This window comes from Meles meles, chromosome 3 (genome assembly GCF_922984935.1).
Source record: "Meles meles chromosome 3, mMelMel3.1 paternal haplotype, whole genome shotgun sequence".
NCBI classification, from domain to species: Eukaryota; Metazoa; Chordata; class Mammalia; order Carnivora; family Mustelidae; genus Meles; species Meles meles.
The window spans coordinates 156,412,014-156,438,800 of record NC_060068.1 but is presented as its reverse complement, the minus strand read 5'-3'; the positions used below and the strand labels follow the sequence as shown (position 1 = coordinate 156,438,800).

General features: G+C 41.3%; 1 protein-coding gene across 1 annotated transcript in view; it reads right to left on the bottom strand.

The window, feature by feature from the left end:
- PRLR (prolactin receptor) overlaps positions 1 to 24,641 on the bottom strand; it is a 198,630-nt gene extending 173,989 nt beyond the window's left edge. The window contains exon 1 of the mRNA XM_045999508.1: positions 24,493 to 24,641. The gene's annotated coding sequence lies outside the window, so the exon portion shown is untranslated. The remainder of the gene's footprint in view (positions 1 to 24,492) is intronic.
- Between the last annotated feature and the right edge of the window lie 2,146 nt (positions 24,642 to 26,787).

The following is a 26,787-nucleotide window of genomic DNA, read 5'->3' as shown; positions in this document are numbered from 1 at the left end:
CCTACATTGCTCTCCTTAAAAGGAAGCCATGAGATGAGATGCTAGATACATAAAGTGAGGCACACAGGCAAATTAGGGCTACTTTATACTCATGAAAAAGGGACCAGTGATCACCATGAAATAGTGTTACATGCCTCCCGGGAGGGCTAAATGACAGAGTGACAAGGCCAGTGCCACCAGGGATACAGAGCACCTGAAACTCCTAAATTGCTGGGAGGCATGTAAAATGGCAACAAGCACTCTGGAAAACTGTTGTCAGTTTCTTAGCAGTTAAATATATTCTCAGTCTTTGACCTCCAGATCCCACCCCTACAGAAATATAAAAAAAAAAAAAAAAAAGGAAAAGAAAAATAAGACTACATTCATGACAAACCTAAAAAGAATGTCAATAGCCACTTTATTTATAATAGCCCTGAACTGAAAATAGCCCAGGTAACCAAAAATAGGAAAATCTATCAACAAATCAGAGGGTATCCATATGACAGAATAGCACTCAGCAACACATGAAATGAATCAGTGACACAAGCAACAACACGGACAATAACCACATGCACAGAAACAGATAACCATGTAACTATCCAAGAATGCATTGTAAATATGATTACATTGCTGAAGAGACAAAATCATGACAGAGAAGTGAAAGAATACAAAATACGTAACTGACAGTAATCTGAATAAAAAAATGTTTAAAAATCTAAAAAATTCATGCCAGAAGTCTCATACATAATATTATTGTATAATTCCATTTATATTATATTCAGAACAAGTAAAAAAAATCTTAAGTGATAGAAATCAGATCAGGGGTTGCTTCTGGGATTGGGATTCCCCGGGAAGGGGTATGAGAAAATTCTGTGATGGGAATGTTCGCTAGGGATTGACAGGGATGTGGGTTACTCGGATATATGAGTTTGGCCAAACACATAGGGTCTTTGTATTTCAGTGGATGTTAAGTTACATGTCTACAAAAAAGCATTCAAATTTTAAGAATGTATTTTTAAAAAGAGGAAATATTATGGAGGGCACATATTGCATGGAGCACTGGGTGCATAAACAATGAATTTTGGAACACTGAAAAAAATCAAATCAAATCAAATTTTTTAAAAAAGAGGATAAATAACTGAAGAAACTGAAGAAACATTCAAAAATCACAAAAGAAGTTTTGAAAATAGAAAACTTCCCAGGGCTAACGAAAAGTCTGATTCTGGAAATTGTCGTGATTCAGCACATTCTATTAAAATCCAAAAAAAAACCTCACACCTAGATGTGTTATGACAAAATATTTGAATTGGAAAGTAAAACCTATAAGTCCCAGGGGAAAAAATTATGAAGAAACAAAAATATGAATCATCTCAGATTTTTCCATCACGTGACTAAATGTAAAAGGCAAGAAAGATGTTTGAGACAAGAATTTTATACACAGTAAAATCATTCCTTATGTTCAAAAAACCAGAGGTTTGTTTAAACAGATCAAAGGATTCAAAAAATATGATGCTCTTGCTTCACTTACAATAACCATTTTTTAAAAAAATTTTTTTTCAGTGTTCCAAAGTCCATTGTTTATACACCACATCCAGTGCTCTATGCAATACATGCCCTCCATAATAACTCTTAAAGATCTCATTAGCTGCCTGAGAGACTAATTAAAATGAGTCAAAAATAAGAAATTTATAGTGTAAATGGCCAATAACTACGTACACAGAAACTAGTAACTATCCCAGAATGTATTGTAAATATGATTGCATTGCTATTGAATAAGTAAAAAAATTCATAAAGAGAAGTAAAATAATATAAAATGTGTAACTGACCGTAACCTGAAAAAAAATGTCAAATTATTCTTACAAATGCTGAGAAATGGTTGAAAGGAAGTGAAATGGATTGAATGTCTCATCTTTAATAGGGCTATTCAAGTGTATCCTTTCATTCTGAACTTAATTATAAAAGCAGATGATCTCTGTGACTTAAGTATAAAATACACGGGCAAGTGTGTGAAAAACTTTAAGTGCAATCACTCATAGAATAAAAAGAGGATAACTGTCTTCTAAATTATTGGAAAAAATAAAAGCAAAACCAAACCATAGTCCATGTGGCAATAGATTAAAAAAAAAAAAAAAAGACAAGGGTGCACAGAAAAACTGAAAAAAGTAGGATCAAATAAGTATTAATTTTGACTGTTATGATTGGTGTAAATTTCCAAATGAAAGAAAAAGTATTCTGTGGTCAAATATGTTTAAGAAATGTTGGGTTCAACTCAGTTCAGCTAGTTTCTTTATTAAAGATCTCACACCATTAATTTGTGAATATGAATTATTAATCCTTGGGAGAGAGGATTTCATTTGTAACACTTCCCATGCTTGTTTTATTAGCTCTCATTGAATATACTTTTTAAAAAATGTTAAATAACAGACACTCTTCTTAAAATTGATACTAATGGTGTTCACTATTATCATGACTATTTAATAGATGTTGTAATCAATGCTAGAAGACATCAAATAAAAATTGGATGGGCAACTATTGGAAGGAAGAAAATGACCATTAATGGACACCATGATTACAAACTCTTATTATCAAGTAAAAATTCTTATAATCAATTGAGAGTTAGTTAGATAAAAAGAAAATATATGTACATTAGTATTTTTCTTTTAGTACAGCAATATCAGAGAGAAGATATGGAAAAAGGTCCATTCATAAGAAAAAACTAAAATTATAAGATACACAAGAATAACTCTAACAAAAAGAATAACCTATTGGAGTAAAACTATAACATTTTAATAAGAAATGTAAGAGAAAACTCAAGTACATTGGTAAATGTTCAATGCTTCCTAATGGGCCGACTCTATTAAAAAGATTGTCAGGCTATGGACTCTGAAAAACAACCTGAGGGTTTTGAAGGGGCGGGGGTGGGAGGTTAGGGGAACCAGGTAATGGGTGTTAGGGAGGGCATGTATTGCATGGAGCACTGGGTGTTGTGCAAAAACAATGAATACTGTTTCGCTGAAAAAATAAATAAATAAATTTAAAAAAAAAAAAGATTGTCGGGGGGCGCCTGGGTGGCTCGGTGGGTTAAAGCCTCTGCCTTCGGCTCAGGTCATAATCTCAGAGTCCTGGGATCAAGCCCCACATCGGGCTCTCTGCTCAGCAGGGAGCCTGCTTCCCTTCCTCTCTCTGCCTACCTCTCTGCCTACTTGTGATCTCTATCTCTCAAATGAATAAACAAAATCTTTTAAAAAAAATAAAAATATTGTCAGTTTTGGGGCACCTGGGTGACTCAGTCATTAAGCATCTGCCTTTGGCTCAGGTCATGATCCTGGGGTCCTGGGATCGAGCCCCATATCGGGCTCCCTGCTCAGCGGGAAGCCTGCTTCTCCCTCTTCCACTCCCCCTGCTTCTGTTCCTTCTCTCACTATCTCTCTCTCTGTCAGATAAATAAATTTTTTAAAAAAAGATTGTCAGTTCTTTTGTAACTGATCAACAGGCTTAACACATTATCCAATTACCAATGAGAGATTGTGTGTACACATGCATATACATACATACATATATATATATATTTACACATGCACACACACACACACACACACACATGCTTTTCTGACTTGTCAAAATCATTTTAGAGTTTACCCAGAACACACTGACGAGAGTAGATAAATTAATTTTGGAAGTGAAAAGTGATGAGAGGATACGTGTCCTAACAGTTTAAATGTTTCATAAAACTCAAAACCAGTATGGTGCTGGCCCCCAAACTGACTGACATATGGCAATAAAACTAAGTAAATTATTCTTCAGTAGACACTAGGATATGCCTAAGAACTGAATAAGTAATTCATTCAGGGAAAAGCGGGTACTGATGCAGCATATTCCTTGCCCATCATCATTCTCTCTCCCTGAACTACTGTAAACAGTGGGCTCCCCAGTGGGCTCTTGTTCACATCCTCTGCCATCACTCCCCTCCCCTCTGGCACGTACACACTCCGCGTTGTAGTACGCACAGGGGACATTTAGCATTTAGGTCACCAACACTAACTTTTGCACATACTGTTTTTCTCTGCCCCAACTGACATCACACTGTCTCTTTATCCTCAGCTAGAAAGTTGCTTCATTCCAGACGCCTTCTCTTAACTCAACGCCCAGATTAGGTGCCTCACACCACCCTGTACTTCCTCTCACAGAGCTTATAATGTGCCATGTTATACATAAAGTGTAATATAATGTGCCCGGCTCCTGTCTGTCTTCCTCATTAGACTATAAGCTCTGAGAAGCCAAAGCCATCCCTGTCTTGTTCTGTTTTACTCCCAGTATGATGCTTTCTGCCTGAGACATAACATTCATGAAGTATTGTTGAATAAACAGCTACAAAGGTGTAACAAAGGAAAGCAGGGACAGCTTTCAAGCCATAAAAATCTACAAGTGTGTTTACCAAAAATACTTTACACAGAATTAGAAGACAAAGACCAAACTGGGTAAAAATATGTATAATAAATATTATAGAAAATAGGTTAATACCCTTAAAATATAAAGAGTTCATTTTTTAAAAATTACGACAATTGTTGAGAAACAAATAGAAATCTTGATAATGGACATAAAAAGTAATTCATAAAAGAAGACATATGAAGGGTGGTAAATGTCAGAAAAAGATAATTATGCCTAGTGATCAAAGAAATGAAAGTTAATATTATTTTAGACTTATCAAATTGGCAAACTCAGTATATTCCTATGATGGAATGTTAGGACGGCTTCAAAAACATGTTTTCAGAAACATATAATTGATTATCATGTAACATTAAGTTTAAAAAAGAAGTTTTGAAAAAATATTATTATATATTGATAGTATATATTAATATATCATATAAATTAATATATGATATATTAATTAATTAATATATATTAATGAGAAAGGGGAAAATTTACCATATGTAAACAGTAATTTTTTCTAGGTGGTAGAATATGGGTGATAACAATTTTCTTTATTTCACTCTATAATGCCAGAAAAAAGTAATTAAAATTTTAAGCCCGTATAAAAATCCATTTTTTTAACCATTCACTGACTCCTCACATACTCTATGATATGCTGAACTGCAAACATTTATGTTTTTATGCAAAATTACCTCATTTTATCTCCTTAAAGTATCAAATAAAATCAAACTTTCTCAGACTCCAATGATCTAAAAACAGTTTTTCTCCCGGTGCAAATTTGATTGGCTCTATTTCCTCATTATATTGTAAGCTCTGCATGGGAAGAGACCATTCTGCTCACTATTATTTCTCCAGCCCTTGGCATATTATCAAAATAGTTTGATATATTTGTATCATGAATTTTGCAGTTACTCACAAGGATGATTATGATAAATTTTAATTTGAACTTCGGCACAGAACTTTTTCTTTTCTTCCAATGCGGGGATGGATCTCACAACCCTGAGATCATGACCTGAACCGAAATCAAGGGTCAAAAGGTTAACCAACTGAGCCATTCAGATGTCCCTGCACAAGACTTCTAAAGACCACATAGTCCCTCTATAACTGATCTCACTAATCAGGTTAACTTTTCCCACTGGGTCAGGAGGGCAGAGGAGAGAATTCAATGCAAAGGTAGATGTTCCCAGATGAGTAGTGTAATCCTGTCAGGGCAGCAGAGCTCATTCCCGATTTGTTCAGCCCATTGTGCTGAAGTATGTCCCGAATTTTCTCCCCTCATAGAAATGTCATTTGTGTAAACTCTGCTTGGTTGGTTTCCATCACAGACAAGCTCTTACCAGAGTTCTTCACTTTAAATTTCTACAGGATGTTAGTTTTGCTTTCACGCTTTCAACCCTCCAGAAAGCTTAAGTGTGGTCCACAGCTAAGATTTAAAGGAATTATGGAATGCATCAATAATCAGTTCAGAGTGTTTTGCAAGAGTCAACGTTTCCTTTTCATGTGGTCCACTTTGCTCTTCCAAAAAATCCTCTGGGTTTTCTCAATTTCTTCCCCACTGTCACTTTTTTTTTTCTTTTTACTTTGTTTACTGCTTGCTGCAGGCAAAAGGTACAACTGGGCAGCTTTAGGGAGAGATGATGTGACCAAACTGAAACCCTCTGTTCCAGTCTAGTCACTACACTACAAGGACCCCCCAAAGCCCAAAGAGACTCAGTGATGAAGGCGTATAGTGATCAAGGATATGAGGGAGGGGGTCATTGAAGGACAAATCATGAAGATTATATCAATTCAGTCTACAAAGATAAAAAGCTATCATAGGATATGGTTAATAGCAAGAGACATAGGGCTAGGGTAAAAAGATTTATTCCTAATACTGTTATTACCTAAAATCTCTTTGATCAGAAAGAGTTAAAGAAGGGGAAGAGGATTTACTACATTATCCATTAGACAGTTAAGAGACTTGTTAGCTCAAGTCGTGTTTGTTATTGACTACAAATATTGATAGAATAAACAAAGATTTTTAAAAATTCACATATGACAACATATTTATGATGTAATATTGTTTAAATATTAATAGATCAAACAAAAATTTGGATACAATCACATACGGTGTGACATTAGTTTCATAATGTATTATATAACATTAACTAAAACGTTAATATGTTAAACAGAATTTAGTCTAAATTAAATGTGTGTTATGACAACAGGTGGACGCTGAGGCACCAAGACAGTCCAGAACAGGGATCAGCAAAATAAAGCTTGTGGGCCAAATCTGACCCCTTGACTATTTTTGATAATGAAGTTTTGTTGAAAAATTGATCTCTCTTCTGAAAGTAGTGCCCAGAATATTGAGACCATTGTTAAAGCTGGAGCTTGTAGTTGAATGCAGTTCCCATGTGATAAACTGATACCAGCCGAAGGCAGGGTGTTGTTATTTTGGGGTTGGCAATATTAAAATCCTTTCCTATTTTCTAAAGCATCAAATCCCTTAGAGAATTAAAATTTTCTGTCAAAACCAAGGGGAGAAAAGCCCCAGCAGTTCGTGATCAAGATTTCGACTTTGAGACATGATGTTTGAGCATTTCATGCACAGAATTATGGCTGTGACTCAGTCCCCAAGTCCAAGTATGAGATTCATTAAGGTGATTTCATTTTTAACCATCATCATCAATAATCAGTGTCATCCTTCCTCTCCCACTGAATATCTGCCATGTGCTCGGCAAATTCACCCACAAAATAGAGGTCTCCATAGCACCTGCCTACCTGCATAGAAGAAATATTTCTGGAGAAGCTTAATGCTTTGCCTCTGAATAATGTCCTAGGTCCTTGGATAATCAGAACTACCTATCACAGTGTATGATAATCGTGTCCTATTGGAAACTCATTGCTTCCAAAGTGAAAATTTCCCAGTCAATGTCCAACTTATCAGTGAAAAGTTCCCAGTCAATGTCTGCTTTTGTAAAGTGGGTCTCCATGAAATACCACTGTGGGAAGTGGTTTTGCATTTGACCTGTTCTTACTCAGTTTCCCGAGAACTTTGTTGAGAATCCATAAGCATTCCTTATGTTCCACTTGAAGATTTCCCTAAGTCGCCATATGTGATTTTGATTTTAAAAGAAACCCACAACCTTTTATGTGGTTACACAGGGATTGTGCCCTAGGTTTCCAAGTATTCCCCTTGGACATTACTGATTCTCAGTAGTGAGAATCAGGATATTACTGATTCTCACCTTAACAATACAACACAGGATATTTGGAGCCCTTTTTACTGCTGTTCCTATACCTGCTTTAGTCTTTTGCAGATTTTTGCTGTTGGATTCTTACTACACGCTTCGTTCACAAATGGAAGTGTCCTTTTCATACCATCAGACATAATTGTGTTTAAGGAATTAGAATAAAAATAAATATAAAAAAAAATTAAAAAAAAAAAGAAATATATGGAAAGAATAAAAATTAAACTGAAAACAACCACAAGCATCTAAACCTAATAGTTTCTTCTGGTGCAGTCCACAAACTAGTGCCACACAGCCACCAAATCTGAGGTCCCCACCATGGGGTCACAGGAAAGCAGGCAGTTTTGGCCCTTGTAATTGTTTGGTTTTCCACAAAACCCATATCATTTCATCTCTCACAAATGGAAACAGACATGCTTTGTTAGGTTGGTTTTTCCATCCCGGATGCCTGGGGCCCAGTTCTCCTAGAAGCATCCAGCCCCTGGCCATTCAGGCCTTTGTCTGGTCTGAGGCCAGCCTGACATGGTCTCTAGCATGAGAGAGAAGCCATGTTTTCACCAGCAATGTGATTTCTGCAGCACATTTCAAACCTTCCCCATTGTGCTTGCAAAGGTACAACCTATTTCTGAGCTTTTCCATTTGCTTTGGCTTTACTGGAGGAAGAACAGGTGCTTATTCACTTCCCTCATTTCTCAGAATTGCACATTGCCCGACCAGCTCTGATCTGCCTACTGGCATCAAATGTAGGGCAGCTGGAGAAAGTGTATTTAGCTAATCTCTGAGCTTCATCTCTCTTGAGGAGTTTTCTTGAATACTTATCAGATTTGGGTTCCAAAGGCCCATGAACTCCAAATAATTAAGTATCTGGCTATAAGCACGGGCCTGAAAGTGCACCATTTGGGGCTGGGTGTGCAAGTCACCAAATCAACAAACTACTGTCATCCCTGAGCCTTTCTTCTATGTGCTATGTGCTGCTCTAACCATCCGAATACATGGGGTCACGGGAGAAGGGCTCAGTCTCATTTTGAGGGCCAAGGATAGAGAAGGTGTATGTCATCCACTATTGTACTCCATCCTCAAAACAGTTCTGGAATGTAGGCACTATCATCTCTGTTTTCACCAATAAGAACCCTGAAGCTTAAGAGAGGTTTAGCAAACTTTCTATGGATCTTTCCTAGTGGCATGACTTTGAACAAGACTCAGCAGAAATAAGGAATATGCTGCTTTTGTATGCAGGTAAATTCTTTTATAAGGACTGCCAAATAGAGGGGCCACATTGGTCTGCTGGCGAAATGCAGGAAGGAAGGGAAATGGTTGAACTGAACGGCACAGATGGGATTTTTGAGAGACTTACAGCCTCATTAATCATGCTAAGCTCAGACTCCACACTGAGTCCGTGCCCTTGGAATTTTTTCTCACTGACCACACACTTGCTGGTCTCTCCATTAAGTCATGGGTTCTTTGATGAAGGTGAAATTAATGACTCCCATGAATGGAGTGCTTTCTTGGTGCCAAGGGTTCTACATACTCTCTTCCTGTCTTACTCTCCCAGCAACTGTGGAATGGATGTATTTGTGTCTTGATGGTAGAGATGAAAGAGTAAGGCACAGAGAGATAACTCTCACTCTAATACTTAACAACTCCATCTGAATTATTTGTAAAGTCACCTTTGAAAGCATATGCCTCCCAATACCCACACATGGGCATCTTATGTAATTTCATCTCCTCCTCTGTACTTGTTGGATGAGCCCGTCTCCAAAAATTCAACCTCTATTAGCCACACTGAATGATACACTTGAGTTTAGACAGGAAGTTCTGGGACCAATACAGAATCAGTATTAGTAGGACTGGGAGGTCTGCAATAGAAAGCAGGCTCTGGTTTCAAGGGATCACAGCATCTCAATTATGAAATAACTAAAAAAAAGTCCATATTTATATAGCTAGTGTATCTTCATAAAAGACGGCATATTTTTGATAATTATCCACTAAGAGTGATTGCCCATGGAGGCAATGGGTGGCTGTGACATAGGAGAGAGAAGTATTTTTCAATGAACATTCTTTCATACCTTGAATTTTATTTTATTTTTTAAAAGATTTTATTTATTTATTTGACAGAGATCACAAATAGGCAGAGAGGCAGGCAGAGAGAGAGAGGGGGAAGCAGGCTTCCTGCTGAGCAGAGAGCCCAACTCGGGGCTCTATCCCAGGACCCTGAGATCATGACCTGAGCCGAAGGCAGAGGCTTTAACCACTGAGCCACTCAGGTCCCCCTGTACCTTGAATTTTAAACCATGTACAAAAATAAATGGAGTTTTAAAAGTCACAGATCTGAACAGTGTTATGATTTCAGTGATGTCCTTTGAAAAGTAAAATCAGAAAAGTTCACTAAGAGAGAAATAAAACTTCTAGTCAAACCGTGAATGAGATGATGGATGGAGTCACACTTGTGATTGAACAGCTCCCATCACATTGCTCTGATATTTGAATAACTTGGTTTCCAGACATATCCACATTAGTACATATTCACTTACACTTTTTGCTGAGTTCTTAGTCAAATCTGTCCAATAAAAGAGGATTACCTTTTTGGTTTGAAATTACCTTATTGGTTTGAAGATGAATTTTTTAAAAAAGATTTTATTTATTTATTTGACAAACAGAGATCACAAGTAGGCAGAGAGGCAGGCAGAGGTTGCGGGGGGTTTGGGGGGAGAAGCAGGTTTCCTGCTGAGCAGAAAGCCTGATGCGGGGCTCTATCCCAGGAACCTGAGATCATGACCTGAGCCAAAGGCAGAGGCTTTAACCCACTGAGCCACCCAGGTGCCCCTGAAGATGAATTCTTTTAAGTGAAGCTATCTATAGGGTTCTAAGCTATCTGGAAGATATTCAAAGACTTCAAATGGCTTTCAAACTTTTTAAATTAATTGGTGTCTCACTGCAGTCTAACTTAAATAAGATGAAAGTCTAATGCAACTATAACTATAGTTCTCTTTTTCCTTTGTACTTTGGAATTTGGAAGTTATTATAACCATAGGAAATATCTGACACACATTGTATAACATTTTAAAATAATACTTCTATTGAAAATCAAACAATTGAATGAACAGCTCAATGACTTGATTACATAAATTCAACACTTCTAATGAATGCATGTCAGTTTCTACAGAAAATTACACTATGGCAAATGGAGCAAAAAAAATGCCTTCTATTTAACTGAAATATGTAATAAATGAAAACTTCCATCATAGAAGATGAATTTTTACAATTACTGCCTCTATAGTTATTGTTGAAGAATTCACTAAAGGGATAAACTTTAATACATTTCTTTGTATAAATGTCAATTCTGTTAAATTCATTGCTGATACTACCATTAGGAAAGGAGGAAGGTCTGTTACTTTCATGCTGATTATTGGAAAACCAAGTAACTTGAGAGAATTTTCTGGAAGAAGGTATGCAATGGAGGGTAGAGAAAATAGTATGGACTACTGTGTTCCTCAGGCTTATTTCACTTATAATAATGAAACTGTGGAGAGAATCTTCAATATTTTTAAAGTAAAAATGTGGTAACACAAAGTATCAGTCATCTGCAAAAAGAGAGAGTTTGACTTCTTCTTTGCCAATTTAAATGCCTTTTATTTCTTTTTGTTGTCTGATTGCTAGGACAACCGCATGTAGAAAAATGAAAGTGGACCATTTTCTTAGACCATACACAAAGATAAACTCAAAATGGATATAAGATCTAAATGTGAGATAGGAATCCATCAAAATCCTAGAAAAGAACATAGACTACAACCTCTTTGATCTAGGCTTCTTGCTAGACACGTCTCCAAAGGCAACTTCTTGCTAGACACATCTCCAAAGGAAAGGGAACCAAGAGCAAAAATGAACAATTGGGACTTCATCAAAATAAAAATCTTCTTCACAGCAAAGGAAATGGTCAATAAAACTAAAAGGCAACCTATGAAACGGGAGAAGATATCTGCAAATGACACATTAGATAAAGAACTAGTATCCAAGATCTATGAAGAACTTAACAAACTCAACCCTCAAACCCCAAATAATCCAGTCAAGAAATGGGCAGTAGGCATGAACAGATATTTTTCCAAAGAAGACATACAAATCGCCAACAGACACGTGAAAAAATGCTCCACATCACTTGGCATCAGGGAAATACAAATCAAAATGACAATGAGATACCACCTCACACCAGTCAGAATGGCTAAAATTAATGAGACAGGAAAAAACAAATGCTGACAAGGATGTAGAGAAAGGGGAACACTTTTACACTGCTGGTGGGAATGCAAGCTGGTACAGTCACTTTGGAAAATAGTATAGAGGTTCCTCAAGATGTTAAGAATAGAGCTACCCCAGGCGCCTGGGTGGCTCAGTGGGTTAAGCCGCTGCCTTCGGCTCAGGTCATGATCTCAGGGTCCTGGGATCAAGTCCCGCATCCGGCTCTCTGCTCAGCGGAGAGCCTGCTTCCCTTCCTCTCTCTCTGCCTGCCTCTCTTGTGATTTCTCTCTGTCGAATAAATAAAATCTTAAAAAAAAAAAAAAAGAATAGAGCTACCCCATGAGTTTACAATTCCACTATTAGGTATCTACCCCAAAGATACAAATGTATTGATTTGAAGGGGCACCTGCACTGCAATGTTCATAGCAAAAATGTCTACCATAGCCAAACTAGAAAGAGCCTAGATGTCCATCGACGGATGAATGGATAAAGAAGATGTGTTTCATATATACAATGAGATATTACTCAGCCATCAGAAAGGATGAATATCTACCATTTACATTGCCATGGATGGAACTGGGGAGTATTATGCTGAGCAAACTAAGTCAGTCAGAGAAACACAATTATGATTTGGTTTCACTCCTATGTGGAATATAAGAAACAATGCAGAGGATCACAAGGGAAGGGAGGGAAAACTGAATGAGAAGTCATCTGAGAGGGAGAAAAACCATGAGAGACACTTAACTATAGGAAATAAACTGAGGAATGCTGGAGGGGAGGTGGGTAGGGGGGTGAGGTAACTGGGTGACGGGGATTAAGGGGGGCATGTGATGTGATGAGCACTGGGTGTTATATGCAACTGGTAAATTACTGGTAAATTATTGAGCATTACATCTGATGACACCCTTGCTGTTGTTAGTTTCTAAAGGCAAGCCACAGATGATCTTGAGGAGCAACCAGAATTTGTCACACAACTTATTGAGAAACTTTGAGTTCTTTCATCTTTTGGGAAGGGACCAGTAGGTGGGCACAACACAGGAACTGAGTGGTTAGCAGAAGATGAGGTAGGGAGAAGAGGGGGCATTTGTCCAGCAGCTCCCTGGGGCGGGGGGTTTCTCTTCCCACCTTGGCTGGATGGCTTAAATGCAGAGTCCTCCTGGAGGGAGAGTGGCTGAATCATCCAGCCTCTCCAGTTCTGCTTCCAGAAGCTGGAATCATCCAGCCTCTCCAGTTCCGCTTTCAGAAGCCCTGCCCTCACCAAAGTGCCTCTTAGTGGCACATGAGGGTTTTTGCAGGAGAAACAAGTCTGATTCTGAAGGTAGCAGCTTCAGTTACATAGGAAAGAGCGAAAAGGAGATAGAGGGAAAGCAGCACAGCTTAGTGACTGAGAACCTGGGACTCTGCTTCCAGACTTGTGCAAGACCTGGCTTTGTGACTTACCAGCTGTGTGAACTTAGGCAGGTGACTTTATCTCTTTTTTTTTTTTTTTTGCCTCAGTTTCTTCATTTTATAAAGTGATAGTAATAAGAATACTGACTCAAAGGGTGGCTGGGAAGAATAAATGTGAAATTCTTAAAACAATGCCTTAGATATTGTAAGTGCTCATTACATGCTTGCTATTATGATGTCAGCATTTACTTGGGGAAACTGACCAACGGCAAAAGCCATGTGTACATGTCTGATGGCATGAAGAATTCAGTAAATGCAACCAGAGTCTCAAAATACTTGGAAAAAAGATAAACTTAGGAATGTGAATGTGACTTTTCTAGCCTTTACAGAAAGTACAGTAATCAACAAAACGGTCTTATGAGACAGGATGACATTTTAAGCGTTAGGAGGTAAAAAGCAGCAAACAAATTTCCCCCTGGACAGGAATTTGATTTTTTTTTCCTGCCTAAATAAGCTAAGGTAAAATCCCTAATGTTTCTAAATAGCATTAGATGTTACTCCATTTTGGCTCAAAATCAACGACCTGAGTAGGGATGGGGTGGGAGCAATGATCTCAGACAGGACTAGGTCTGCCATTACGGTTGCTGGCCTTATCCACCAAGAAGGCATGCTGACCCTAACTCCAGAATCACTCCTGAATCCCATCCTTCTTCTACTCGCCTGCTCCCGCCTTAGCTGATCCATCCTTTCCTGTTGTACCTGCCACATTCCTCTCTGCTTCCAGTCTACCCTGCATTCTCTACCCAGAAGCCCAAGAGAGCTCTAAAAATGCAACGTAGAACACATTACACTTGATTTTGTCTTATTTTATTTTCCCTCCCTTCCCCTATAATCATCTGTTTTGCTTCTTAAATTCCAAATATGAGTGAGATCTTACGATAATTGTCTTTCTCTGACGGACTTATTTCGCTTAGCATAATACTCTCTAGAGACAAACCCTAAGAGACGCTTAACTCTAGGAAACAAACTGAGGGTCACTGAAGGGGAGGTGGGGGCGATGGGGTCACTGGGTGACGGGCACTAAGGGGGGGCACATGATGTGATGAGCACTGGGTGTTATATGCAACTAATGAATCACTAAATTCTACCTCTGAAACTATACTCTGTGTTAATAATACATGTTATAAGGTATGTTATAACACACTATATGTTAATTAATTGAATTTAAAAAAGAATACATCACTCCTCTCCTTAAAATCTCCCAATGATTTCTTTAAAGCACTTAAAATCCTAACTTCATCCCATGACCTCCACCCTCTGGACTGTTTCCCCGCCTAACACTCTATTTCTTCCTCTACGAGATCCAGCCATACTGGTCTCCTTTCTGTTTCCTGAACGTGACAATCCTTTTCCAACCTCAGGGCATCTTGTTGTTCCCTCTACCTGGCCTTCTTTCTTCCTGACCTCTGTATTGCTTTGACACTGATGTGTGAGCTCAGAGGCCACCACATCAGAGAGCACACCTCTTGTGATCCTATTCAAAGCAGCCCTCATCAGACGCCATGCCCTTTACCTTTCTTCCTTTGTCCGCAAAGCATTAACCAACTTACTGGATTTTACTTATTGGCTTCTCAATGTGGAGTATCTGTTTCCTCTCACTGGAGTATAAATTCCATGTGAGCAGGAACTTTATCACTCTCCTTCTAGGTCATGTAGCAGTCTCTGGCTGTAGTGGGACCTCCATCAAAGTTGAGTGAATGAAAACTTCCATCCATGATGCTTGGCTCCCAGGAGGGCTCTGCTGACCCTACTCTCTGCATCCTCCTTCACAATTTCTTATCTTCTAACTCTGCAACCTCAACACTCCAGAAAACTACAATGGTACATCACTCCCTTTCTTTCCTTCCCTCCAAATCTAGTATAAAAACTTGGTTGCTTCTTTTTTTTAACCATTTTTTATTTGGGAGAGGGAGGGAGAGTGAGCATGGGCAGGGTGAGAGGCAGAGGGAGAAGCAGACTCCCCGTTGAGCAGCGAGTCCAGTGTGGGGCTCAATCCCGAGACTCTGGGATCATGACCTGAGCCAATGGCAGGTGCTTAACTGACTGAGCCATCCAGGCGCCCAAAACTTGGCTGCTTTTTGGCATTAATACAACCTTCTGAGAATGGTTAATTAGACCCTGGATAATTATTCTCAAATAATTATTCTCAGATTGATTCCACACCCATTTTCTGTATCCTAGGTTATGCTATATTTGGGTGACTTGTAACTGTTTCTTTCCACACTAAAATTCATGACTCACCTAGCCTACCCTGGGGCTGGGAGTCCCCTGCATCCCATATGATTTCTCGGGGCCGAGACGGTTTACACAACCTAGTTAGTTCTTGGCCATTTCACGTTGTAAAGTCTATCCAATGATAATCCCTAGAGAATACTGTTGTAATTATATTTTTAATAAGGGTGTGAACAAGAATGGAGTTAATTGGCTTTGAAATGGCTGAGAGAGGAAAGCAAGTATTGCTAAAGATCAACATAGCAATTGGGCAATTTAATGCATGGGTGGCAGGGATGTTTAACCTCTACCTCTCAATCTCATAGTTATCAAGCTTCTGGCAATCTGATCTCCCAAATGCACTTAACAGAAATTTTCGTCATGAGGCTATGCTGGGCATTCGGAGTTTGGAGTTAGTTTAGATAGGTAGAAGACTTAATATTATGGTGGAAACCATGTTTCCCAAAGAGCAGAATGACAACCCAGATATAGTTTGGATGATTCTCTAGGGTCATGTGATCTAAAATAAGACAAAAGGAGAAATACAAATAAGAAATTAAGATTTGGATTTTAGCTGCACAGTAAGATCACCTCATACTGATGCACATTATAGTCACCTGGAGGATTGTAAATAAATACAGATGCCCCGGCTCCATTCCTGGAATCGCGATTCAATGGGTCTATGGGTGAGGCCTGGAATCTGTATTCTTAAAGCTCCGAGAAGCCTGTCACAAGGAATCGGTGCTGAGGACTACTGTTTTAGAGACTTTTTTTTTTTTTTTTTTTGCTATAACAGAAGATACTGGAAATTGTTCTTAAATCAGTAATGGACTTGGAGATGGAAAAGGAAATAACCATAGGGGGAGGGTGCAAAATTAACTGCTCTTCTTGTTCGAAAGAGTCTAGTGCTCAGACTCTAGCTTTTTTCTGCTACTTTTCATAAAGAAGCCCAGCCTCACCATTGCCAATAAACCCAGAAGTTCCCAAAACACATAAAGAATTCCTTTAAAAATGCAGCTGTAAAAGTGGCTGGGCTTTCTTCTCTTCTTTTCAGGTGTGTAACAAAAATCAATATCCTTTCAGTGAATGGGAGCTCTGGAGAGGAATTAGAATAGCCCACAAACTATGGGACCCAGGAGACTTCACTACACAAAGGTAGAGCTGGAATTGCTATCATAGGCCTGGCCAGACTTTCACTGGAATAGGAACTCCCACATCATAGGAATGGTCCTCCGGAGACTGCTGTGGCTGTCTCTGCCTCTGCTGATACTCATCATCCCAGTGCTGCAGCTCGGGCCAACCTGTCATCTTTCACTTACTGATCTGTAACACTGGCTCATTCATTGAAGAAACAGCATTGCCGGGACACAGTATTCTAACAGCAGCAGAAGGCTGGGCTGCCTTGCTTTAGGAGCCAAATAAGATATGGGGAATGCAGTGGCTGAGAATTCTAATTTCACCTCCGTTGCCAGTTAGCCTCAAGGCCCAAGGCAAGTAATTAAACTCTATTGCCCAATTTGTCAAGTTGGAGAGGTGAGGGAAGTGTACAGATTATTGTAAAATTAGCTACTGGGGGCACAATTGGGCATGATGACAAAGCCCTTTGCAAAGATTACACCAAGCCGGGTGGATCTGAGCAGCTGTGACATACCAGCTGTCACACACTTAGCTAGGACTGACTCCAGGACACTGCAAGAACATATAGAGTAAGGTAATAGGGAGCGAATTACAACTTTTAGCCACTCCCAAGTGGATAGGATCACTATGGATAACATTTACTAGTGAATTAAAAAGACTACATAGAAATATACATATATAGGGGCACCTGGGTGGCTCAGTTGGTTAGCATCAGACTCTTGATCTCAGCTCAGGTCTTAATCTCAGCGTCATGAGTTCAAGCCCCGTGCTGGGCTCCATACTAGGCATGGAGCTTACTTAGAAAAGGAAAAAAAAAAAAAAAGAAATATACATGTATGTCAATTTCCATAAAGACCACAATTCTTGATTGTCCATTGACTCCCCTTTAAAATATTACCCTTTAAATTTTATTTCCTATGACTATGATCTAAAAACCTGTGTTTTTTGCTCAGTGGTTTTCAACTCTGACTCAGAATATTCATTTTAGAATATTCTGAAGAATTAAAAAAAATTTAAAAAAATTTTTTTAAATTAAAAACAAAACAAAACAACAATAATACCTAACAATAGTCCCCACTCCTAAACTGATTAAATGAAAACTGTGGGAGTGCGTTGAGGCATCAGTATGTTGTAAAAGTTTCTCCAGCGATGCCACTTGTTCTTTTTCACAATGCCAAAACCTCCCTGCACATTCCTATTGTCATGGGCCTACATGGGACATGGGACTACCTACATGTTTTCTTACTGGAAATACCCTCTCTCCCCAGCTCCATTTGTCTTTAGCCTCAGTTTATGTTCTTCGACATCCATCTCATACCTTCTCTTTCTCAGGCACACTGCCCTCTGGAATCTCCAAATTCTTTTTTATTCACATAACACTTGGAGAATATTGTCTGACGTTGCTCCTGGTGTTTGTTTTTCTGTTTATGCCCATCTTCTCAACAAGATAACCTGCTTCCCCAGAGCAAGGACCCCTGTTTTGCTCTGTTATTTTCCCTATGGAGTCTGGCACAGACTTCTTGGCTTAGAAGATGCTGAAAGATGCGGCTGCTGTTGATGTAGATATACTAAAATTCACTTGTGCTCAGCCTCACATTGTCATCCTCCCACCCCCAGATTTAGATTTCAAGTGAAAATGAACACACACTGTTTGGATATCCGAAAGAACATCTCTTCTTCTTCTTTTTTTTTTTTTTTTTTTTTTTTGAGATTTTATTTATTTATTTGTCAGAAAGAAAGAGCACAACTGGGGAAGAGGTAGGCAGAGGGAGAAGCAGGCAGAGGGAAAAGCAGACTTCCTGCTGAGAAAGGAGCCAGAAGCGGGACTTGATCCCTGGACTCTGGGATCATGACCTGAGCCGAAGGCAGATGCTTAACCGACTGATCACCCAGGCGTCCCAGAACATCTCATATAGTGCTTCGCTCAAGCTACAGAAAGGAATCTTTTCCCCATGGATGAATGCCTACAGTCCTCATGTCATCAGCGGTATCCATGGCCAACATCTGTACAGCTCATTTCTTCATGAGCATTTTATGTGGCATTATCTCATCATCTCTGAACTTCCTACAGTATTGCTGGGGGAAGCAGGGTGAGGGCTAACACACAAACCAGTAGACAAAGTAGAACCCAGGCCTCTGATAGCTCAAGTTAGATATCCTCTAACAACTTCAGAAATCGGACTGCTCTCCTTTAGGCATACACGAAACTGCAAGAAAAAAACACATCTTTACTTTGGTGATATGATCTTGAAGGGCCACTTTAGCTAGCAGACAAAAAAAACCAAAATGGCCTTCTGTTATATTCTTGGAGCAGTCCTTCTGGAAACTGGGACTGCATGTTGTTCAGGCTGCTTTAAGCGAAAGGAAGAGAGGAAGAAACATCACCCCAGTGAGACCTCTTATTTGATGGGATTTGCACACAAACATGAAGCCCTAGCTATCTCCTAATTTGATTTTAGGAGTGCCAGAATGACAAAGACATTGTCCTGGGAAGTAACTTTAAGGTAAATCTAAATTTAGATTCAAAATGACTCTTTGGTCTGAGGATGTTAGAAAGCTTCTTGAGATTTGCCCAATGGGTAAGACTTGAGAAGTCTGAGCCAAAAATGAGAAGAAATGATGTTAGAAAGAAGGGAGGAAAGTTTCCTATCATATATTTGTCAACTCATTGGTCTATACCCGTTGTGTTAAATGCAAATATAATGCAAATTATATGTGCAATTTAAGTTTTCCTATTAATTGCATTAAGAAATTAAAAGGAAACAGATGAAATTAATTTTAATAGTATATTTCATCTAAACCAATGCATGCAAAATGTTACCATTCTAACATATGATCAGTGTAAGAATTAATGAGGTGGGTCCCCCCCCCACCTAGGTCTTTGAAACCTGGGGTGTATTTTTACACTTACAGCTCTTCTCAGATTGGACTAATCACATTTCAACTTTTCAGTCATCACTCGTGGCTAGGGCTAGTGTGCAGCACTGAGCAAGTTTAGACACACTCACTGGAATTTGGGGCATGAGATACAAATCTCCTGTCAGCATTTAGTCGCCTAATTCACTTTTGACGCTTTCCTTCTATTAGCTCCTTGCTATCTTCTGGAAGAGATTATCTCAAAGGCCACATGCTGTGTTAGCAAAAGGTTTTAGGCTTTGGAGCAAAACAGACTGTCGGGTTCCAAGACCAGCTTTGTGACCTTGTGCTAGCTGCTTACATTTTTTTTTTTTAAGATTTTATTTATTTATAGGCAGAGACAGGCAGAGAGAGAGGGGGAAGCTGGCTTCCTGCTGAGCAGAGAGCCCGATGCGGGACTCGATCCCAGGACCCCGAGATCATGACCTGAGCCGAAGGCAGCAGCTTAACCCACTGAGCTACCCAGGCGCCCCAGCTGCTTACATTTTTTGAATCTTGGTTTCCTCCACTATCAAATCAAGACAAAAATAGCTAACTTGCCAGATGGTTGGGGAGGTTAAATAAGATAGGAGGTAAGTCCACAGCACAGCCACGAAGAGTGCGATAGGCAGTCCATGAAGAATTTCTCCTACATAAAACTCAAACTGATTTCCAAGTCTCCATCTCACTATCTTTGAGGCTCTAATGTCTCATTGATTCCACTTCCAGCTCTTTCTCTGGAGGTTTTTCTGCTAAGACAGCCCTTTCCCCAGACCGTCATCAGGCTGGCTCCCTCTTTTTATACAGGTTTAAGTTCAAGAGTGACCTCTCTGTGGACATCGTCTCGGCTGCCCTATTCAAGTTGCCTCCAGGCCCCGCTCTCTTGAGCCCCTGGCCTCTCAAGTTGCCTCCAGGCCCCGCTCTCTTGAGCCCCCGGCCTCTCTTTACTTTCTTCATGGCATTTCTCGGTATCTGCAATTATCTTATTTCTGCATTTGCTCACCTGCCTCTGATCTGTCACTCTCTCTACCCCAGAAGCTCCACAGGAGCTGGGACCTTGTCTGCCTTATTCAGAGCTCAGCAAGTGTTTGTTAAATGAATAAATGAATGAATAAATACTTCACATGGGGAGGTAACTGTAAATAGTGTCCTGATTCTCAAAGTAGTAAAGAGTGAACATTACAGAGCTCTTTTCAATCTAAAAGAGAGGCTCGGGAGTTAGTGGCTGGGAGCCAGCCTTGCCTGCTGAGGCCTGGTGTTGCCTAACTTGACCCAGCTCGGTCTGGAAAGGCTTGGGAACATACTTCTTCATAGGCCATTTCATTGTCGCTGCCTGTTAATATGTATCGCATGCAAAGTGTATGTTCACTCCGCTTAAATCATCTAGAAGATTCGGTTATTCCTGCTCTAAACGCTCTGAAGAAGAAGAACTGGGTTGGGACCCAACTGGCATGAGGCAACCTTCTGATGCCAGGGAGCTTGGGGGCACTAGGCAGTGCAAAAAGAGTGAGCGTCCAAGTCCCACAGGCCTGGGGTTTGGATCCTGGTTCTTCTGTCTTTTAGCAGCTATGCAGATTGGACAAGTTGTGTACACTTTTTAAAGTCTCAGTGTATCTGTAAAGCTTTACATGATAACTCATACCCTGCAGCGTTGCTATGAGAATTAATTGAGATCATATAGCGAACTGCTTAGTCCATCTTGAAGGCTTGATGGAAAGTTGGTATCAGTATAGTCATCTTTGCCTTGCCAGAATATCCTGGTCCATCTTTGGAATGGCCACTTTGAGGGTATCCGATTTCCTTTTAGGATTCTGATACTTCTTTCCTACATCTCAATGTCATCCAGCTTCTTGCAACCAAAAGGCCAGTACCAAAGTGAGAGAAAGAGACGTGGAGAGAGATGGAGAGACCGGGTAAACTGAATTGGCTATATCTATGCCACCCTTCGAACACTGACAGTGAAGACGATTTTCTGTACAGAGACAGTCTCTAGGGTATCTGGGGATGAATGCAACCATGAGACCTCTCCAGTGTCCACGCAGCAGTATCTGTCACTACAAGTAGAGAGCTACCTATGTCATGTTCAAGATTACGAGCCAAAAGAGAATTGGGAGGAAGGGTCGAGAACACACGTCAGTCTAGACACACTTTATTTGCTGGCCACACAGAGTGCTCTGCTTGACACAGGTGAAGCAGTAAAGCCAACTGTGTATTCTGAACCCACCCCTCATCTCTGAGAATAATTAGAGCAGAACTGACTTCACTCCTTCTCTTGCTGACATAAGCCCCATGGACGAGTAAGTTGCTCTAGGAAAGCATAAAACTATTTAACACTTACTGATAACTTCACGTCAACATTAATACTACCAGCTTCCTACTGTCTATAAGCCAGGCATTTCCAGTTCTCGTTTTCCATTTTCCTAATAAGTGTGCCAGAAAGACAGTATTGTTCCCCTTTTACAAACAGGCTTAGAGTAGTTCAGTGACTTGCCCAAGTGTGGGCGCCAAGATTTGAAGCCCAGTCTGTCGGATTCCAAAGCTCCGTGTGTCCTCTGCTGTACCCTGCTGGCACTGGCAATGAAAGACTTGGGTCCCACAACACAGGAGTCCTTAGTACTTAATTTTATTTTTCTTAATTATTTTTTTCTTTTTGAGAGGTAAGGGGCAGAAGGAGAGAGCAAGAATCTTGAGCAGGCTCCATGCCCAGCACTGACAAAATTAAGTCGAACCCTTCACCAACTGAGCACCCAGGTACCCCAATACAAGTCCTTAGTACTTTAAAAGAAAAGTGCAGGGGCGCCTGGGTGGCTCAGTGGATTAGGCCGCTGCCTTCGGCTCGGGTCATGATCCCAGGGTCCTGGGATCGAGCCCCGCATCGGGCTCTCTGCTCCGCAGGGAGCCTGCTTCCTCCTCTCTCTCTGCCTGCCTCTCTGCCTACTTGTGATCTCTCTCTCTGTCAAATGAACAAATAAAATCTTAAAAAAAAAAAAAAAAAGTGCATAGGTCCAAAAGAACACGATTACTATCCTTACTACACACAGGGGAGTGAACAGCGCTCTGTTCCAAAACAAAGCTTTGGCTTCACTGTTTGACATCCAGCTAGGTGACCTGAAGATCTATCTTTGAGACCGTCACTTTCTACAGGTGGCCCTTGAGTCTTGTGCACAGGACTGAAAACTCCAGGGTTGAGGACCTCACCTTTGGAAAGTCATGAAAAGAGTTTATGAGGAAGGTTCCCCAGGAGGCAGAGATTGGTGAAACCTTTGAGAAACAGTATCCCAGGAGCTTACTCATGACAGGAGTGCTTTCTCCTTCAGCAGCATGGCTGGCTCCAGACCCCAAGGGAGGGCTATAGATTACTTCCAGAGCCCACCCAGCGGCCAGCAGAGGTTTAGCTGGGTGGTCTTAATACAAAAGGTCCTCAGAAGGAAGGAAATGAATGTTTATCTGGGGTTCAAGGCAGGGTCTTCAGGGAGCGTCCACAAACCCCGAGGGATTGCTTGCAAAACTTTATGTACATTACATAAGAACATTTTTCCCTCTTGGGAGAAGACTCACATCTAATTCTCAAAAGGACCCATGAGTCCCAATTTTTAAGAACCACTAAAATTAAAAATTTCATCTGCTTCTTCCTTATACCATCCAACATATTTACCCTATATATTATATATAATATAGAATATATACATTGTATAATGTATAGTATATAGTATATATAATTATGTATAAAATACACTATGTATATACACATATTATGTTTAATGATACATACACACACACACACACACACACACACACATATATATATATATACATACGTGTATATATGTATATCTATATATGGGGTGATTAATTTGCTTAAATATTGCAAGGAAGACAGAGGCCCAGAGAGGATCACAGCCTTGACCGAGTTTGCACAGCCAGAGGCACGGCTAGGAATAGCAGCACTCCGCTGACCAAGAAGCAGGAGACTGGGGGAGAATCTTTACCAGCCAACGCGATGAATGAAAACAAACGAATCTCTCCAGATTAATAATACTATTTTGCAACCGTTTTCAAGTCCGATCATAGAAAACCCTAAATTGCTTATTAGGGCAAGGTGCGCGGCTTCCCCAGGACACAGGTAGAGGTCACTACAATGATATGCTCCTGCTGGAAGGGCTGGCACTCGCGCCCTGCTGTCCCCCGCACGGCGCCGGGCTCCGCGGCCCCGCGAGTGTGCCGCTCGCCGCGGGCGGGCTCGGCTCGCCGCTGCCTCCCGGGCTGGAAGGCCTCCCTCCCGCTCCCGCTAGGGGCTACGGTTCCCGCGGGAGCCTCGGACCTGCCGCTGCAATCACTGCCTTCGCGCGGGAGCCCCGCCTTTCGGGCCAGCACCCGCGACACTCAACTTTCCCCACCCGCTGCCCGGGAGTCCGCGGCGCCGCCGCCGGGAGGCCCCGCGAGTCCGCGGGCATCACCTCACCTGCCCGAGCCCCTTCCCGCTATATTTTCTTTTCAGTTTCACGTAAATAATTTACATTGCGAGAATGCCACGGTCACGCCGAAACTCACTCTCCAGGGCGCATCCGACGACGCCTTTACAAAAGACCAAGGTGTGCCTCTGTATGGGGGGAGGGGGCACTTTTAGTTTCTCTCCGAGGGGGCAGCATTGATGCCTGCGGTCAGAGCCCCGGGTTTCGCACCTGCGGCCGCCACCCGGCAGCGGCTCTGCCCGCTCAGGCTGTGTTCTGGTGCTTTCCGGGAGCCGCAGCCCGCGTCGCAGCCCGGCCTCGAACCCGCAACCCTCAGCGCCTGGCTGGTCTCGAACCCGCAGCCCCCCGCGCCTGGCCGGCCTGGAACCCGCAGCCCCCAGCGTCGCGCGCCTAGCGGGCCTCGAACCCGCAGCCCCCGAGTCTGCCACAGGCCCAGCCCGGCGGTGGCTACTCACTTTTGCCTGGGAGCGAAGTCTGCCATATCAGTCCGTCAGCACTTCCTGCAAAAGGACGTGGAGATCCATTGTGTGTAAAGCTGTTTGGCGGACAGCGGGTAAAATCCAGACAGAGAGTGGATCCACTAGGAGGGAAAGCGCCGGGGGCGGGGGCGCGGGCGGGGGCGGGGTGGGGGAAGCCCTGCAGACCAGCAGACCCTGGGCTCTCAGTAGCTGCCCGAGCGCCACGGTCTCCAGCCTGGTGGCTCTCTGAGAAGCTCAACTCGGTGCACTTGTTCACTCTTTCTTCATTAGAGGAGGAGTCAGTGTTGCAACATTTATGTTCCTTGCTGGAGGCAAAACAGTGATTTTCTTCAGCATGCAAAATGTCCAGAGCCTGCCAGGGTTGCAAGGTGAGGGAGGTGCTTGGGGGAGCTGGAACACCCCGCAGACCTGGAGATAACTGATCATCCCAGACTGGTTTCGCATGATCGGGCCACACAGCTTCCACGGAGACTGCTCCAGAAAACACAGAGGCAAAACAATCATAAAAATGGCTTAATACATCGAATCGCCTCGAAGATGATATTCCTCCCGGCAGTCAAGATAGGGAGCTTCCCCATGTCAAATTTCTTTCCTTATTTCTGAATAACAACAGCTTGACAACATTTGATGGGGGCTCCAGGGAGTTGAATCTCCCCTTCTCTGACAAGAAGGAGGGGTCAGAGTGAAAGGGGCAAAAGAAAATAGTCAGTGATCTGAGTAGGGTTTCGCTTTCTTTTATGATACCCCAAAGCCCAAAATTTCCAGGGTGCAGTGTTTCCACAGCTCGAATAAAACAGAAACAGTGGTAGGGGCACCCTTTTCTTATTTTCTGCAAATGCAGAATTTTTTTTGTTTGTTTGTTTTTTCTAATAGGTTTTTTTTTTAATTTGGTCATAACAAAACCATGTACAACTGCAACTTTTTCTCTTGCAAAAAAGTACTGAAACCTGTAGTAACTGTCTGAATCAAACAGTTATCACCGATTACTAAGTGGCTAATGTGTTTGATGCCCTTGATTACTGCTGCAGCTGATTGCATCCTAATCCAGAGTGGGTATCAAGGAGATATTCTAAACAAAGCCTCTCGAGTTTCAGAAATAAAAAGTTATGGGAACATTGGGCTTTCCCCCTTTGATGCCACTTTTCCTGTCACCCCAGAGTAACTGGCAAATAATATATTCATTGGCAGCCACTTGCCAGGTCTCAGGAAGATGCTGAAAATCCCAGGATGCTTTGGTGATCTTTTTGGACCCGAAGCCCACAGACATGACCTGATGCTTCCTGTTCAGTAACATGGCCAGAGAGTCCATCTTGTTCTCTGGGTCCAGGGAGAGATGCATCTTTCATGCTTCCCGTGATACTCCAGATACGTTTGCCTCTGCTCCTGGGGATCACAAAAGCATGCAACTCCTATTTATTTCCTGAACCGCTGGGTGACATGAGATCGTCGATGACAGAATATTTCTATATGACCTTTGCAAGGCAAAGGATTACTCTGTTTTCTTGGAGTTGTTCTAGTCAGACAGTTTTCACAGTTGGTGAAAAAGAGCACACTAGGTAAGTCTGGACTGTCAGTTCTTGGAAGGTGGGGACCTCACTTTTCTTCTTGGGGTTCCCAGTCAGCTGCAGGCCGGTCCTCTCAGCTGTGCTCCTGGCTTCTAGTAGGTGACAGATTGGTTGTTGAGTGACTAGTGGGCCTCTCACCAGGAGAGAAAGGCAAGGCTGGCTTTCTGTTCCGTGGTGCGGTGCACAGACCCTGTCCCTAAGCCACCAGCAGTCACCGTGCCTCCAAGACCCTGCTCTGTGGCTGATTGCCTTGGGTGTGAGTTTGAGTCCTTGCTCTTCATATGCATTTCCTAAGCTTCAGTTGCCTCACTGTAAATACTAGGATACAGTAAAACGGGCCTCAAAAAGAATAATAATGATGCTGGTTACTAATCACCAGTAAAAGAAATAATAATGGTGATATCATATGTAAAATATCTGACAAATAACAGAAAGCCTAGAAACAAATTCTTTTTTCCCCCTCTTCTTCTTTCTTTTTTTTACCACCTTCCTCGAATATTTAATCTCTTCTGTCCATGGGCTGCTTCATCTTAGCCTACAACGTGCTCCTATCGTCCTTGACCCTGGTGACCCGTTTGTGCTTTACCATGTTCTCATTAACTTTTATTAATTTAAATTTCACTCCTTTCTGCACCTGTCAAAATTAGTGGGAAAGAATAAACTACACTCCTTTGCTTCCCTGACTCACTACCCTTTCAGTGCCTTC